The sequence below is a fragment of the Hevea brasiliensis genome, chromosome 17 (assembly GCF_030052815.1).
Source record: "Hevea brasiliensis isolate MT/VB/25A 57/8 chromosome 17, ASM3005281v1, whole genome shotgun sequence".
NCBI classification, from domain to species: Eukaryota; Viridiplantae; Streptophyta; class Magnoliopsida; order Malpighiales; family Euphorbiaceae; genus Hevea; species Hevea brasiliensis.
In genome coordinates, this window is record NC_079509.1 from 23,596,873 (window position 1) to 23,610,369 (window position 13,497).

The following is a 13,497-nucleotide window of genomic DNA, read 5'->3' on the forward strand; positions in this document are numbered from 1 at the left end:
GCATACAACTTTTCTTAACGTAGAACTTAAAAAATAGCCCTTAGATGCTTGAGATGATCTTCAAAACTCCTGCTATAAATCAGAATATCATCAAAATAAATAACCACAATGAAGTGGCAAAGTACATGGTTCATACGTCTCATAAAAGTGCTAGGAGCATTAGTAAGGCCAAAAGGCATGACCATCCACTCATACAATCCAAACTTTGTTTTAAAGGTTGCTTTCCATTCATCCCCCTCCTTCATTCAAATCTGATGGTAACCACTTTTCAAATCAACTTTTGAAAAGACAATAGCACCATGTAATTCATTAAGCATATCATTAAGTTTAGGAATGGGATAGCGATACTTTACGGTGATTTTATTGATGGCCCTACTATCAACATACATGCGCATGGAGCCATCCTTTTTGGGCACCAATAAAGCTAGAACAGAGCATAAGCTCATGGATTCATGAACATAGCCCTTTTTCAATAGCTCCATGACTTGCTTATGCAACTCCTTAGTCTCTTCGAGATTGCTTCTATAGGCTAGTCCATTTGGTAGTGCCGCTCCAGGAATTATCAATCCGATGCAATGCCATGAAGGGGAGGTAGTCCCTCTGGCAATTCTTTAGGAAAAACATCTTCAAATTCTTTCAATAGTTCAACAACTATGGAAGGAACTGCAATGTGGTTGGATTCCAGCAATTCTTTAACAATAAGCACAAAAACAAAAGCATAATTAGTGATAGCCTTCAAAATGTCCCCCTTGATGAGTAATAGATTCTCCTTCTTTTCTTACTTGCTAATCAGCTGCTTTTGACGTATTTGTTAGGGACTAAGAGGGGCTAATACAATTCTTTTCCCATCCTTCATAAAAGAATAAGTATTTTTAAAACCATCATGCACAGTCCTTCTATCAAATTGACATGGCCTCCCTAACAATAAATGACTAGCATTCATAGGCACAATATCACACACAACTTCATCTTTATATTTGCCTATGGAGAAGGAAACAACTACTTCCTTAGTCACGTTAACATCACCATCATCATTCAGCCATTGCAACTTATAAGGATGAGGATGCACTAAGGTAGGCAGATTAAGTTGCTTAACTAAGGTAGTAGAAGTAGCATTAGTACAGCTACCACCATCAATAATGACATTACATACCTTATTAAGAGTAGTGCATTTGGTATGGAAAATGTTCTCTTTTTGCTCTTACTCTTTTGTTGCATGTGCACTTAAGGTCCTTCTAACTATTAACATCTCCCTAACTTCAGCATACTCTACTTCTTCATCACCATATGTTTCATGATTCTCTTTCTCTTCATAAGTCTCATCTTCACTCTCTAGCTCCCGTTGGGCTTCCCTCAACACCATTACTCTCTTGTTGGGACATTTTAAAGCAATGTGTCCATGGCCAAGGCACTTGAAGCATTTTATGTCTCTACTTCTTTTAGGAGGGGCTGGATCTACTTCCTTCTCCTTGCCCTTGCTCATGCTAACCAGTGCTTTAGCAGAGCTCTCTTCTTTATCATGCTTGTTCACGCCACCTTTATCACTAGTAAGTGGGAGGCTAGCATTAGAAGGTTTTGTGAATGTTTTGGTAGTAGTGCCCTTGTATCACCTTTCATTCTTTGCCTTTCAACTTTAATGGCTAGTTTGATCACATCCTTCAAAAACATATATGGTTGCAATTCAATAGTATTAGCAATTTCATAATTCAAACTACTAAGAAAATGGTCAATGATTTGTTTTTGTGGTTCTCTCACATCACATCTCAGCATTAGCATTTCAAATTCTTTAACATAGTCTTCCACACACATTCCACCTTGGTGTAAACTTTGGAGTTTGATATACAACTCCTTTTTGTAATATTTAGGTACAAATTACTTCTCTGTGATTCTTTTCATCTCATGCCAAGTTTGTATATCATCAAGCCCATCCCTACGTCTTTGAGCCTTTACGTTCTCCCACCATAAGTTTGCATAATCAACAAACTCAATGGTAGTAAGTTTGCACTTCTTTGCTTCACTGTACTCCTAATACTCAAAGATTTTATCACCTCATTGTACCCATTCTAGGTATTCTTCAGGTGAGCCAGTACCTCGAAAGGTTGGAATCTTCATCTTGATGTTGTCTCTTTGGCCATGTGGACGTCTAAACAGGTTCTGATCATAAGCACCTTCTTCAACTCCATGTTCTTCATCATCATTATCACCATGATCTTATTGCCTAGGACCATTGCGCTCTCTTTGTGGCTGGAGTGTAACTAGTCTTGCCAAAACTTGTGTGATCTGAGCAATTTGCTCTTGCATTGCATTCTGTTGTCTTTCAAGTCTCAGTATATATGCTTGATTCAATGTGAGACCTCTTAGAACTGGTGGAGGCACCTCTCCTTCATCAGACATATAGCTATCATAATCAAACTCACTAAGTGTTTCACTCATTTAAAGGACAGGTTGGTTCACTCCCTCATATGTTTGCACTCCAAAGGTTTTAAAGTGCTTGTGATGCCCTCACCTTAGGTAGTTTCGAACATTCTACTATTTTGATAAAGTGACATTTATCTAGACAGTTGGAATGTCTGGAACCAACCTTAAATTCAAGTGTGAAGTCATAATTTAAATTATATTAAGATTAATTAAGTCAAAAGAAACAGATTTGAAATCAGTTAAATGTGCTCTAGTTTTAGCGATGGGTGCCTAGCTTGGGAAGTAATTGAAGTCAGTGTTTTGGATTTGTCTTCTACTCTAACTAGTGTGGGACCTGGTGAAACATTTAATTTAGACTTAAATAAGGTAAAATAAGGAATTAATAAGTTAAAGAATGAAAAGAAGGATATAAGTTGCATAAGAATACAAAAAGGGGCGTGGATGGCATTTCTAAGGAAGGTTAAGGACACATTTGTAACAAGGGTTAATTCTGCTATAAATATATAAGAAAAGTCTTAAATAAAATAAAAAAAAAGAAAAGACAACCAATTAGAAGTTGAAAACTCACTAAGGACCAATGGGTAAAGACTAAAGGACAACACCCTTCTTCATTTCTCCATTCAGCCGGCCAACATCCCATTCATTTCCCATTTTTATTTTCCCCTTTCAATAGCTAATTCTCTGAAAAATTGAAGGAGAAAAACCCCAAATCAAACCCTAGAAAGCAACACTCTAAAAGCTTAAGCACAAGGGGGTGAGAAGAGTTGAAAAATCAAGCTTGAAGGAAGTGAGCTCTTGAAGGATTGGAGAAGATTTGAAGAGAACAAAGAGCAGCAACTAGATTTAACTAAGGTTAGTGTTATAACTTACTTATTTTGATCATGTTTGAGTAGGAATTTCATTAGGGATAGGAAAGAAATACAAAGGAATGCTAGAGATAGCTTATAAATGTGTGTTAGGGTTTGGTTCTGCCCAGGAGACTGTTGGGACAGTCACCTTTGAAAATTCATAACTTGAGCTACATAACTCCAAATTATGTAAAACTAATGGGAAATGAAAGCTAAGACAATATGATAAAAATTTTATGGAGAACACTTACCTTGAAAATGACTGAAAGATACTTAAACTAGGGCTAGAATCTAGCAATCCAAAACTAGAACCTGGAAAACTAACCAAATAAATAATATATACTAAATTAAGCATAACTCACTCTATAAAACTCCAAATTGAGTAATTTTTAAACCTGTGTAATCCTGAGACAAGGGGAATAATTCATATGAAGATAATGATGCTAAATTATGATTGTAACCTACCCAAATTTGCTTGACAAAGTGAGTCCAAAATTCTGACTGGATTCTGGAACTGACCTGAAACCTGAGAATTTGTCACCTAAACAGTTTTGGCAAAATGACCATAACTTAAGCTATACAAATGCAAATTGCATGATTCTAAAGCCAAAATACACATAAGACATATAACTACAACTTTCATGTTTTGACCTAGACCTATATGTGAGGGTAAAATGGTTGAAATTTTAGAAAATTCAAAATTTCAAAACTGAAATTCCTGCAACTCAGCAATCTACCCTGTGACCTCCGTGTGGTTAATAGGATATATCTTCCTTTGTACATCTCCAATTGAGGTGCTATAAAATGATTTGGAAACTTAAGATAAAGGCCTAAAACTTTGCTTTAGAGACTTAGTGCAAATTATGGGTATAAAGTACTCGTATATTGAATGCAAATTCAAGTAAAAATCTAGAAAACCTGAGAATTGCAGGGTAAGACACCCAAGAGCAGTGCCTAGTATTTTGACCATAACTGATGATCTAGACATTCAAATTGAGTAATTTAAAATGATAATTAAAGCTAAGACATAGAGGAACAACTTTTATAAAGATCACTTTGACAAATTATGACTGGAAATACACTGAAATTTGAGTTCTAAGGACATGTTCTAATGCTGCCTTATAACCTAAAATAGTTAGAATATGTAGTTATGTTAAGAATCCATTAAGAATTTATTTGGTTAGCTATTTGTAACACCCCTATTTGTATAGTCTGGTATATTTCACTATTTCGGTGATCGGTGTCGGTTCAGAAAATTAAGGGGATTAGAACCACAGTTAAGACAACTAGAGAAGCCATAAATACAAATAATTAGTAATTTCCAATTAATTAAGTATAAATAAGAAAAACAGAATATAAGAAGTTAAACGAGCCGAGAGTCACAGCGATGGGTGACTTTCTCGGGAAGGACTGCGAAGTCGTGTTAAACTCAAATTTCGAACTGTAAAATGTGACACCGCGGTCCTTAGGACCATTACGAACACAGTGGAAAAAAGAAAATCACGAAAAAGAACTGTTAAGCTAGTCAAATAATTAGGTCAGGGAGCCGGAAGAAATATTGGATTATTTGCAAACAGGGATGAACCGGCAAGGGGCAATTTGGTCAATTGACCCCGAGAGTTGACTCCTGACCTAACTGTCAAATAAAATCGGAGAAAAGAAAATTTCGGAATCGAGAATTAAATTAAAGAACTAATAGAAAAAAAAAGAGAAGAGAAAATGAAAAAGTTAAAAAGGTGTAGGAAGATGACATCATGCATGATATCATGCATGATGCCATAAGTCATATAATTAATAAATTAATTAAATTGATTTTTGGTCTTCGATAAGATAAAGACATAAAGAAATAAAAAGAAAAAAAAATCATTTTGATCATCTTTTTCCCTTGTTGCCGCCTCACCTCTCTCTCCCCATTCTTTCACCTTGTCCACCATTGTTAAGGGAAAAAAAAGCTTGAATTTCCCTACCCTATCCCATAAATTCACAAAGTCTCAACACAAAAATTTCTCCTTACATGTTGAGGAAGCATTAGAGAGTAAAAAGAAGAAGAAAGACTTGAAGAAAGGGAAGCCTAAAAACCCTCCAAGCAAGGTTAGTAATGCAAACTTCAAATTTTTAGTTTAATTAGTGTATGTATGGCATCAAGAACTTGTAAATAAACTTAAAATAAAAAAAATAATATGTGGGGAGGACCAAACTGAAATTTCAGCCAGCTTGAAGGGGGGGGGGGGGGGTATGATTTGCATAGTTTGATGGATTTGAATGAGTATATAAACCCCAATTAACTTAGTGATTATAGTTAAAAGCATTAAATGTAGTTAAATACACCAATTTAGTAAGTTAGGGTTTTGGGACTTAGGGTTTATGAACCAAAAATGTAAGAAATGAGTAAATGGTGTCTTTGACCTATTGTGAAGTGAAAAATGGTCATTTATGACCAAATGAGTTGTGTTGGAATGATTGGAATTAAAGCTAAATTCGGAGCAGCATGACCAAGTCAACTTTGAAGGACAAAAAATGAAATTTTACAAGTCCAATTGATATGGGACCAATTGGGGATGAAAATAGACATAAAATGACACAATTTTCATTTAGAAACCATGCTCAAAAAGTGACCAAAACCTAGTGAACAAACTGACCAAAGTTGGATAAGTGCAGGCTGCCCTGTACAAACTGACCAAATGAACAGTATTTGTTCATTTGGTCATAATTCGAGCTAGGCAAGTCCAAATGACCTGAAATTTTACCAATGGTTAGATGAGATATAGACCTAAAACTTTCATGAAGAACATAAACCCAAATTCTGCCAGCAACCAAGTCGTTTGACCACCCCAAGTTGGTGACCGAAAACTGCCAACACCAAAATTGCCCAGAAAATCTGGGTTGTTTTCAATCCGGCAGCCATGGTTCAAATGGCCATAACTTGAGCTACAAAACTCAAATTGGGGTGATTCAAAAATGAGAATAAACTTAAGACAATAAGGAATATTTTCTATGAAGGAAGTTTTGCTAAATTCCAACAGTAGAATGACCAATGGAATAGTGCAATTAAGGACACCAAAACTAAAAATTTGCCAATTTTGCCTAAGACTTAAGCTTTGAGAAAATGACCAAAACCAACAAATTTAATGACCAAAATGTGGTATGTGGGTGAAGTTGGAGTTCCCATACCTATTAAGCCTTAAAAAGTCAACAATTTGACTTGAATAGTATAGTGAATAGTAACTCGAAACACAAAAATTTCAAGAACGTCGAGTTTAGCACAATAAAGCTAGGTAAAAGTGAAGTTAAATTTATTTTTTGATTTATGCTAAGATATGGTACTGAAACACTATGAAAATGTGTGTTTCAGCTGAAAAAGACTTGGAAGCTCGGAAAGACTGAGTCAAGGCCTAGAGGCGACTCACGTCAGGTCTGTGCACAATAATTCTTGTTTAAATATTTTATTCTAAAAAATTTGACTTCTGTAATTAATTATGTACTGTGTTGCCATTTTATAATCGCAAATATGACTTTGGAAATTGATCAAATTTCTCATAAATTATTTAAATAAATTGTTTTGAATTGATTTTGTGTTCACACTTAGCATGACAGTATCACATTATTCCTCCTCCATTTATGGGGTTGAGATCGTTTATTTTCCTCCCTCTCTGGCTTGCCAGTTGAGGTTGAGATCGGATGAGTACTCATTAGCTAGCTAGCCACCTCCCTCATTGATTTCGATTAGTGAGGTTGTAGATTGCTTTGTCGTGGTGAACAACACGGCATTGATCGAAAATTTTGTGTCATGGCTTAAATTGTGTATGATTTTGGCAACACTGTGTTTCTTAAATTATTTGACTAAATTGTGTTATTATGAGCTCTGATAGTTTGTGAAATGTAATTGAGAAATATTTAAACTGTGTTTTGATAATGAATGATTTATGTATTGCATTTCAAATTTTTATTGTGCACCATTGAGTATTTTTATACTCAGCGATAGCTTATTTTGCTGTCGCAGATAAGAGCAAGGAGAAAGCAGCAGAGTGAGCTGCTATTGAATTGAGAACTACACCGATCTTTTGTACGGGTATTATTTTATACTCTTGTAATTAATTTTGATGTAAATATTATAACGCTTTATGTATCAATGTAAAGTTGAGCAGTTGTAAAATAAATTGTAATAATATTATTTTTGGATTTCCTTCTGTAAATTAATATTTGTACTTGTGAATTTCATACTTTATGCCTTATGAATGAAGTTATTAAATATTTTGAGATTGTCGACACCATATTTTGGCCGATCCCTAGAATCAATAAACTTTGAAACCGATCCCCAGCACCAAATTTTCCTTTGCCAGCCAACTACATTTCCGACCTCTCTTTGCCATATTTCCGATCTCTCTTTGATAGACAGTCACATTTCCGATCCCTCCTCAAAGAATTGAATCAATGTTAAGTCCTCACATCAGTCAAATCCTTACCAGTCTATTAAATCGCTCACCGATCTCTCCGATCCGTTGTAGTATAAACGAAGTGAACTAGATCTTTTCTTACCAGTTTTATTGCCGATCTCCCTTTCAAAAGTTTAAGAGTTAAGGTTTTGGTCCGGTTTAATGAGGATTTCGATCTTAAGTGTTCAAGTCAAATTTCCAATTTTAATCAAGTCCCGATTAATGTTGATTCCCTATAGATCTCATGCTCATTGTGTTTTCCGATCTCTCACACTTAGGTTAATAATCTCTTTCAGTTACTTCCATATACTCAGACAATCAAGTGTTAAACAATTTAGAGATTTTCCGATCATAATCATCCATTGAACAAAAGAGGCATTTCATTTCATTTCAAAAAAATTGTACAAGTCATTCAGCTGGAGGATCACCCCCAGTCTGATCTACATTTTGTCTGTCTCCTCCCTCACCCTCCTCCTCACTATCCTCACCCTCGCCTTCAGGAGCCAGGTCGGCCATCCAAGAGAAGTCCTCCTCTGGGTAACGCTTCTGGAGTTCGGCTAAGAGGTCCTGGTGAGCATTCACATAAGCACCTGCTATTCCTGTCACCATTTCTTCGTTTTTCGCCTTAAGCTCCTCGATAAGTTGAGCGACCTGAGAAGCTTCGTTGGCCCGAAGCGCCTGGACTTCCCCGAGAGCACGATCCCTTTCAGCCAGAACATGAGACTGTTCGGCCAGCTTGTCTTCATAGAACTTCACCCGCCCCTCAACTTGAGATATGTAATCCTGAGTGGATAGGAGTTGGGATCGGAGAGAAGCCACTTCCTGATTCTTCTTCTCGATCTCCTTACCCAGGCGATGAGCCTTTTCCCGAACTATGTGCTGGTTCACCAGACACTCCACATTCAGGCTCATGGATCGAGTCAGGATATCGTCAAGGTTGTCCGGAGACAGTCTGTCCCGATCCTCCCGAAGGCAGATAGAAGACCCCAAGACTTTGGCAAAATCAGGGTTCTCCCGAACAGTCTGATTGTTCTCCAGAGAAGCGATCAGCACTTGAGCGCCACGAGAAGAGGGCTTCGAAGAAGGTCGAGAACGACCCCCTTCCGTGCTTGGAGCAACTGAAGGAGCTGGAGGCGGCTCTTCTCATTGAGGAGGAGATCGGACAGCTTCTGTGATCGGCGGTCCCAAGGTCGGCGGGTCCTCGTATCACCTGTGTTCATGGCCGGGTGTTTGAAGTAGTGCCGAACGCTTCATCTCTTTTACTTTCCGGGAAATCTCTCTGTCCTTCTTTCGCTTCTTGGAACCCTCACCACCCGCCATACCTGCGCAAAGAAAAGGTCAGTGAGATCGCTAAGGTCCTGAAATCTGAGATGTAGAAAATACCAATGCCGAGGTCAGAGAGCGGAAGTTCGCGATCTTGGCCGGTGATCAGCTGTATGGTCCAATGGTGCAGCTCGGCAGTCACCGCATTTAAACAGGAGAACTTTTGAGTGGCAGCCTGATTCTTCAGTTCCATCACTATGAGGCTTTCCTCTTGGTTCAAGGTAATACGCTTCGGGATCAAGGGCCCTTGGTGCCACCAGCTACGGGGGAAGTCCTCAAAGCAGGTTCGATTTTTGCTCCTCAGAATGAAGAAGCGGTTCTTCCAATTTTTAAGGCTGGAGGGCAGATCGGTAAAGAGCCCACAATGAGGCTTCGCCTGAAAAAACTAGTGCTCGTTGTCCTTTCGGCGAGTTAGCCTGTGCAGTTCGGCGAACACCTTAGCCGTAGGTCTGATCCCCTTAGCTCGGCATAGGCCTCGGAAGGCTACTAAGATCCGCCACGAGTTGGGGTGGACTTGAGCAATGCATACTCGGTGAAATTTTAAGACCTCCTTGAAGAAATCGTCCAGAGGGAACCGTAGATCGGCCTTTAACTGTTCCTCATATACCATAACCAAGTCATTCTCTTCAAAGAAGTAATCAGCTCGGTGATAGCTGTGACACCGGATAAGTTCATACGAATCAGGACGAATATTGTACTCCTGGCCAAACGATTGCAGATCGGATTCTTGCAAGATCGATGGCAGCTCGTCCATGGGAAGATTCTCCCTCCCTGAAGAAGGTGCATGCCTTGATGGTGCGATCCGCCCCCGAGCTGGAACGGAGACCCTAGGAGGTTCTGGTTGCGCGCTTGGCCCGACCACCTCTTCTTCGTCAGACGACCACGAGAACTGAATGGAAGGAGGGCTCGCCGCTCTCTGACCCTCGGCACCGCTCATTTTCAAAGGAAATAAAGAACTTAAACTAAAAAGAAGATCAAAGCCCCACGGAGTCTGATCGGCGTCGGAAGAACTTGAGTAAACAAGAGAACTTTGAGGTTGTGAGCGAGAGATTGAAAATGACATACAGGAGCAAATGGCTAACCCCCCACCCCTATTTATACTCGTCCAAACATTTAATGCTCACGAGGTTCCGTGCGCAGATCTCATAGCGGGACTCGCTTGGTGCTACGACACGTCTCACGAATATTCCCAAGATTCCATAAAGAGATCGGTTAATTATAGAGCGGTAGATCCAGGTGTTTCGAATTACAGATCGGATAAGTGTCATTCAGGTAAAGAATCAGATCGGATAATCATATTAGAGCTCGGAAAATAATTAATAAGATAATAATTGACAAAATAAAATCTTTATTTCCAAAAGATCGGATTACATCATTTGGGCGATCTCAAGAGATCGGAATACATTTCCAAAAGTCAGATTACATCATTTGGGCGATCTCAAGATCGGATTACATCTGATTACATCAAAAGGCCAACCTCTAAAGATCAGTGGAACATCCTATCTAAAGAGGCCTATGTCAATAGCCAACATTGTGACTGATCCACAGGGTGTCGCCGACCGGAGCTTAACCCGCTGTCGGAACACCCAATGTGGAGGGAAACCGCTGTCGGAACACCCAATGTGGTGAGAAGCCGAATAAGCTCGGAAGAGCGATCGCCAGGGATCGGCCGAACATTAGCAATCACCACCAAATCGGTTCGCTGATTATTCCAGTTGAGCGACTCGAGATCGGCACGATCGAAGTCCGCAACCCAGATCGGTCAATCGATTCAGTTCTCTCACCATCATCAGTTAAGGTTTTCACGATTATTCGATCACCGGGATCGTAAATTTTCAGTCGGTGGGTAAAGAAGTCCATCGGAAAAGGATCAAAAGCCACGATCGTGGCGAATTATCACGAATGCTTAAAACAAGAAAGAAAAAGCAAGAAAGGAAAATCGAATGAGGGGGGTTTCCTTCTGTCAGGGGTATATATAGGGGAAAATCGGGCATTTATTGCTAAGCAGAAAACGAAGCGGAAGCTTCGGGAATCGAGAGGAATTAATGCTTCGACCGGACCAGGGCTGATTAAGGGATCTGAAGAATAGAGATCGAAAGATGGGAGATCAGCATGAGAGATCGGAATAGGAACATGTCAAGAAGATCGAAAAGGGGGAGGGATCGGAAGACAAAAAGAATAAGACAAATCCCAATAAACCGTCGTCAGAATCAGAGCCAAGGTAGTTAAAGCATCGCAGACGAAATCTCCACCGCACGCCTGAGAATCGCCCACAATGCTGACAAATGCCAGAGTATGTCATGACAGTCCTATACATCCCAATCTCCACCGTCGGTCTCACTTGCAAGGACGAGTCCAGAGCCTTTGGATCAAAGAGGAAGACGACAAGACCGGCGCCTTTTATTCCCAGCCCTCGGATTACCCAGGTCAACAAAGTTTTGGACCGTCAGATCAGAAGGAAAAAAGACAGGTATCCTGAGAACGATCTCGGCTGTTCATTTTGATTCGCTTTAATTCTCAAGCATCCGATCATGTCCTTTGAAATCCTGGCCCTCCATCTCCCCCAAAATAGATCCTGACCCTTCAGGGGGAAGCACCCGGTCCCTATAAATACCTGCATGAAAAACTGTTCAAGGGACGGAAAATATAGGCAAGAGGCAGTGACTATAGCGGAATAACTCTGAAACTTAATTCAGTTTGTTACTCTGCTATTTTGAGTTTTCGTAGAAAAAAACTTTTGAAACTAGTTTTCTGAAGTGTTTTCTTGCAAAAGGGATTCTGGAATACTGAAACTTTTCATTTTCAGTTCGTTCATTATCCTGTGGCACTCCCACTTTCTGTCTCTGTTATCCTCTATTTCCATTCATATTATCTAAGCTCAACTCCACTCAAGCTTGGTTATTTTGACCTGTTTACATTTTAACAAAGAATACTTCATTTCGAGGCAAACCACAGTCCTCCGGCTGCCAACCTGCAATCTTGCTACTTTTTGCGATTCTGTAGTTAGTTCAATAGACTCGACTCCCTACAGGTCAGTGTTAATATCGCCATTTTATTAAGTCTAGCTCTCGTTTCATGTATTTCCTTTGTTCTCTTTCTTATGCCTGTTGTTTTCTTTAAGTTTATGTCACGCTAAAAAAACAAAGAAAAGATATGTTCTAGTTTACTCCCGTGCTGGTTAACCCACACTTCCGTTAATCTTTATTATTTCTGAACGTAAGTCATCTAGTCCCGAGTTACGTAGAAACAGCTAGACAAAATGTAGGTAACTGTGTTTAAAATGTCTTTGAAAAAAGAAGGTTTAAATAACACGTCAGGGAAATAGCAAAATTGAATCACTAGGCTGACGTAGAAGGCGATCCGGCATAATGCTATAAGGCGGAATAAAAATTAAAACTCAGGTAAGTAAAAGGGTACAGATAGGATACTGATAAAGTGACCTTAGGGGAGATTAGCAAAATCCCGCATGACGCCCCTTATTTAGTCACAAAATGCCAACGAGTTAAAAGAAGTCTTATTTCGACCTTTGGCACCTTTAAATACCGGAACTCTTAAACTTAGGCTTTTAAGATATACAGCTGCGATCAAATTTCGAAGAGATCGGAGGAGAGTTCTTATCCGGTCTCAACTCAAAATTTTAATAAACATTAAATAGAAATTGGAGGAAAATTCTTATCCGGTTCTCAATCTAAAATTTAAAATAAATACTCAAAGGAGATCGGAGGAGAGTTCTTATCAGGTTCTCAAACTAAAAAGGAGGTCGGAGGAGAGTTCTTATCCGATCCCTGAGCTAAAATTTTAATGAATACTTAAAAGAAGATCGCAGGAGAGTTCTTATCCGATCCTCAATCCTAAATTTTAAATACCCCAAAAGAGACCGGAGGAGGATTCTTATCCGACCTCCCCTCAGAATTTAAGAGAGATCGGAGGAGAGTTCTTATCCGATTCTCACACCTAATTTTAACCTACACGCAAAACAAACCCAAAACCAAAAATGATATGCGACGTCAATTCACTAAGGTTGTCTCATTTACTTATGTATCTGGGTGATCCGAATTTGGTGAAAAATTAAAATCTCCTTTTGACAAAAGGATTAACATGTCCATTTATGCCCTCCTAACTAATACAAAGTTAAATCTACTTACCCTTATTAAGGGACGAGGTGGGGTGCCTAACACCTTCCCCACCCGTCTACGGACCCCGAACTTAGAATCTCTGTTTTGAAGTGGTTTTATTTCAATTTATCTTCACAAATGGTTTTCTTTAGTTTCCCTCAAAACTAAGGTGGCGACTCCTCACTCTTTCCCACTTCGGTGAGGGTTCGTTCAGGCGACCGCAAAACCCCTTGCGACAGCTTGGCGACTCCACTGGGGACGTACTGACTTAACCCCGGTCTAGAGGTCCAAAAGTAGATTTAATTTTTTCCGATCAAATTATAGTGGGCTCATTCGGCAATATTTTATACGTTAATTATT